This window comes from Euprymna scolopes, chromosome 8 (genome assembly GCF_053919585.1).
Source record: "Euprymna scolopes isolate OS-2025 chromosome 8, ASM5391958v1, whole genome shotgun sequence".
Taxonomy (NCBI): Eukaryota; Metazoa; Mollusca; class Cephalopoda; order Sepiida; family Sepiolidae; genus Euprymna; species Euprymna scolopes.
The window spans coordinates 51,401,774-51,407,593 of NC_136489.1; positions in this window are offsets into that span (position 1 = coordinate 51,401,774).

Sequence of the window (5,820 nt, forward strand, 5' to 3'; positions counted from 1 at the left end):
GAACCCGCAACACGAGCCATCTCTGGCTCGATTAGCAAAGACCGTATCAATTCGGCTACTATTAACCACGTGAAATAACACTGAATTTAAACATTTTAATTTTTAAATGTTCATTTACATATATATATATATATATATATATATATATATATATATATATATATATATATACATATATATATATATATATATATATATATATATATATATATATACTAGCAAAAGTACCCATCAAAAACAGCCTACAGAAAATGTACTCTGATTTATGAAAGCATCGGGGGTATCAAAACCAAAGCATAATATGATGAAAGTAAAAATAAAATAGATAAACCCCATAATTTATTATACCATACCTATTCACACTGAAACACTTATTACAATATTCTGTGGATCTATATTAAAAAAACCTTGTTAAACTTTGTGACATATTTCCATTCTATGGAGGTCAGGCGTGAGCGAACACCCCATAATTTTATTATACCATATTTCTTCAAACTGAAACATAATTATCAAAGTATACTTACGCAGATAGATATGAAAAGTCTTTATTAAAGTTTGTGCCTATTTCCATTCTATGGAGGCCAGGCGCGAACACAGACCCCACAATTTTATTATACCACCCCTATTTAAGTTAAAACATACTTATCAAAGTATTATTATGTACATCTATATTAAAAACACTTGTAAACGTTTTTTTAATTTTTTAATTTTTTATTTCTATACTTTGTTGACCAGGCGCGAACGCAGACCCCACAATTTTAATGAACCACCGTTCTGCAGGATCAAACATACCCATTCCTGTGTCTCGATACATCTTCTATCATTATATGTAATCAGTTTTTTAAAATAGTCAACCATAGAGGAGCCTATTCGTGACCAGACACACACACACACATTCAGCTTTATATTATAGATATATGCCTTGGCATAAAGAGTCCTTTCTATCCCCCAAATAATTGCTTGTATTCCCTTACTGAATAAATAAACCAATCTATATCCACCAATATATAATTTTGTGATTTCATTTCATACTCCTGTTGTTCTATTGTATAAGATCCAATGATAATTGTTGAGCTTGGCATTATCCAAATAAGTCTCCTCTTGTGGAATTGAACTCTCTCTTTTCCTATATTGAAATCTCTTATACGGCCTGCTCCTCTGAGCAGATACAACTTAGGAAGACGCTGATTTCTGCATGTTATTCTATATAATATTAATATTTTCTGCACTTTAATATCTAGTCTGTTTATGTCCCTTTGCGGCCAGTCGACAATACTAAAGCTGTATGTTATCACAGGCATAGCTAGTTGGTTAATGACAATTACCTTGCTTTTGTTTGTAAGTTCTGTTTTACAGATAATCTTAATTACTTGTAGCAAACTATTTACATTAAAATGATTTTCTGTAAGGTTGCATTGCTTTTATTTAAATAAATATATAATTTTAAAAGTTAACAGTTTAGAAGACTAGACAAGTATAAGATATTTTTTAATAAATATATTATTACAATTAAATTCAAATTTTCGAATCGTAAAAGATTTTTTGGAAGGAAATCCAGGCAATATTTTTTTCTTTCATGCCATGCTAGTGGTAAAGCCTGGCACGTCATCAGAGGTTGGAGATTGAGGTTGAATGAGGTTCAATGTCTGAGTTAACTTATGTATTGGTAAAAAGAAAAACATTTTTAAAAAAGCAACAACATTAAACATTATTTCCTGACATGATAATTTTATCAGAAACGTGATATGCAGTAGTCCCATATTTTTTTTTTTTTTTGGGGGGGGGGGAGAGGATTTTTTGATTATGACATGCTGAACCTATTGGCGTTAATATCAATTAAAATCAAATGTGTTTCCCCTAATTTCATGTGTATTTTATTAATGCTTAGCTTTAAGAAGAAAATGTGCTTTTTCAGCACTTTTGTATAATTCGTCACTGATCTGAGAAATAGTCGCATCACAGTTTTCTCTAATAAAACGTCCAATATCAGTGCAACTATTATCGCATTCTTCTTTTCTTTTTTATATTAAAAACTATATTGTTTGTATTATTTATGTTATAAACTTTGTGACATTATATAAGAAATAGTTGCACCTTCCTTTTCTTTCGTAATGTTTTCATTCTTTGTCTTTCTCCAAGTTCTGCATATCTTTGTTTGCTTCCGTTTTCTGCATCACGATGAATGCCATGAAAAACTCCCTTTTGATTAACGTTTACCAGTTAAAAAAATATTCTGTTATTCTGAAAAAAGAAAAATCGTTTGCTGATTTTAAAACTGGTAAACAATTAATCAGAAGGAACTTTTTCATTTAAAAGCAGAATGGTCAGCATAAAATGGAAGTAAACAAAGACATACTGAACTGGGATAATACCCAATGATTTTTAAGAGTAACATATAAAGTAGTCGTATCCTTATTTTCTTACAATTCCTCGAAATTGCGTTACTTTCAGCGTCCTAAATTCTTGTATGAAAATAATGAACGAATCTTTTAGTAAAATGGAGTTATCCCCCTCGGATTATTAACGAATGTAGTAATCGCACTTTTAACCCTGCAGACTCACTTGCAGACTTATATGGATCTACAACAGATCGTCACAAACCAGAGGAATGACAAAGAATTATAACCTACAACATTCTGCTTTCACTCAACTTCTGGGTAGGCTCCAAATGGACCCATATTGCGCTTTGCAAACCAGGCAGCTCATTTCCTTCAAATTACACAATTCATTGTAGTCTGGCAACCGTGCAACTAAAAATTGATGACGTTACTTTTCTTTCGGACTCCAATCAACTTGTAATATTCTATTCCTTCTTCTTAGATCGACTTTTCGTTTAAGAGGAGAGTCATGTACATACGGCCAGAACAAATCTTCAGCAGAAACATTCCATAACAATCACCGTTTTCAACATGCACGCGTATGAAGAACCCACAAGGATACAACATCATGATTTGGCCACCCGCACACATGTTAATTAAGAAACTACATTGCGTTTCACACGTAGTGCTACAGCAAACAGGCTGGAATAACATCTGTATATAAGAATTCGCCCGCGAAAATCAAATCAGTTTAGTTTTCTTCCCATCTGTTCCGGCAGATACTGCAATCAAAGACCATATGTGGGGGCAACCCCACATATATGACCATTGCTTTTGTAGCAATCAGTTATTGGTCCATGTAGGGGAAACCCTTCATACCAATTGTCACTATCTAGTTTCCTCTTGGGTGAGCTGGTCCCTCTCTCCTTCACTCTCCACATTAAAAACGGCCTTCTTGTGCCTAATTTGCTCAGTAGGGAAGTAAATAAATACACAGTTTTGTTCCAGTTTTCACTTGTCTTTCCTGAGACTGGATCTAAAAATAACTCCGCTCTTGGAAGGCGTTGAAATTTGCATGCCAAGCACATCGAATGTGAATTTTAATCTTTTTTAACAATGTTATTTTGAACTACTGTTTTCTTATGCAATGAATACATGCACACACGCATTTCGCATACAGAAAATAACCACATTAAAACCGCATATGAAAAATCAGTGATCTTAAACTTCATGCTGTTTTCACAAGAACCTCGTTTGGCTAAACACTCGTTACAAAAAAAAAAACTAACGTTGGAATGATTTAAATTAATATTTCTCTGACACGTAAATAAATGTTATTTCATATCAATACAGTGATCTCGAGTGCTTTGTCAAGTGTCATTATTTTCCAGAGTTATTCATTTTTTATTTTATGTATGTGAGGATGTGATTTAGAGGAAACCTTTTGTTAATCGGAGATCTCGTTAAATTTACTTTTAACGGTCCCGCAGATACTCTACTACTTTTAAACCTCAGTCTTAAAAACTGATAGATCTCGATTATGAATTGGTGGGCGCCGACTCACACTTTTACAAGTTGGTGACTACTTCGGTTAGCCCTACAAATTATACGAAAGCGTCCTTTTTAGCTACTGCATATCTCCTTTAGGATAAAATTACATGAGCCGAGAAACTTCACGTTTACCAAGATTCGGCAGCTTCATAACTCTTGCTTCCCTTAATTTGTCTTTTAGTTCTCCTCTAGTTCTCTCCAAACTCTACAACAAATGCCTTAATGAAGCTTGCTTTCCGGGCTGTTGGAAAACTGCTTCAGTTGTACCAGTATTCAAGAATTCTGGCGAAAGGACTGACCCATCAAATTATCACCCCATTAGCCTCCTCCCACTTTTTTCCAAAATATTTGAGACCTTAATTAACCATGCTCTAGTCCATCACCTTACAGATGCTAAACTTCTGACTGACAAACAATATGGATTTAGACAAGCCCGTTTCACAGCAGACATCCTAACTGTAATTTCTGAACGTATATACCATTCACTGGACAAAGCGGGGGAGGGCAGAACGGTAGCTCTAGATATATCTAAGACTTTTGACAGGGTATGGCATGAGGGTCTCCTCAGGAAAATTAGATCATACGGTATCACTGGTAGAATACTTAACATAATTAAATCCTTCTGAGATAAGAGAAAAATCCAGGTTGTCCTCGACGGTCGTACATCGAAACAATATGATATAAATGCGGGAGTGCCCCAGGGTTCTATCCTTGGACCTCTATTGTTCCTGATATTCATAAATGACCTCCCTGACAAAATTGCCTCTGAGATGGGTATATATGCTGATGACACTACACTCTATGGCAGGCACGACAGGAAGACGAATGAACACATTTCTAAAGAAATGGCAGAAACACTAGAGGAAGACCTCCAATCTGTGGTGGAATGGGGACAAAAGTGATTGGTCGCGTTCAATGCCGCCAAGACTAAACTAGTTTCATTCAATAATTACAAGAAACCCTCTCTACCACCTATAGCAATGGCCAACGACTCTTTATCTGAGAGTACATCTTTCAAACTCCTTGGCCTAACGTTCACAGGGAACATGAGTTGGAACAATTACATTGAAGGCATTGCCAGGGCCACTGCAAGAAAGGTGGGCTCTCTCTACCGTGCTAGAAAACTACTAACACCCGAAAGTATCCTGTACCTCTATAAGGCCACCATTCGCCCATGTATGGAGTATTGCTGTCACATCTGGGCTGGTGCATCTGCTACTAGTCTCTCGCTCCTTGACAAGTTTCAAAAGAGAGTCGCAAACCTGATAGGCCCTGAACTGGCATCTAAGCTTCAGCCTCTGTCCTATCGACGAAATGTTGCATCCCTCTGCCTTTTCTACAAGTATTTTAGTGGTGAATGCTCTGACGAACTGCAATCACTTGTGCCCCCACGACGTGAGCACCCTCGACAAACCCGACAGGCTGCTAAATCCCACCCCCACACTGTAGAGATCCCTAGATGTAAAAGATCTTTTTACTCCAATAGTTTCTTCCTCAGAACCGCTAGACTCCTTCCTGCTTCCCCAACAGTACTGACGTGCAGAAGTTCAAGTGTAACGTGAACCGACATCTTGCTGCCCAAATCCCTACATAGTACCCCAGTAGTTGCTGCCCCTGATAGTAGCCCCTACACCAAAGTGGCAATTTGCCTTGTTTGGGGTGAAAATGTAATAAAAAAAAATTTTTTTTTTTTTAAAAAGCACTGTTTCTGACAAAGAGGAAGAATTGCTGTTTTCTGGGTTAGAATGAATCCATCTAAAACCTTTGGTTAACTACATTTGTTTTCTTCTTTTTTTTTCACATCAAGTGGCTTTTTGCTTTGTCTGGAGCAATTTCCATTTTAAGAAAAGAACAAGCATTAAAAGCTAAAAGACATAGAACTAAAATAAAATTCAAGGGGGAGATAACTCCCACCATTAAAAACATTTACTCCTTTTTGGTGAGAGTTATC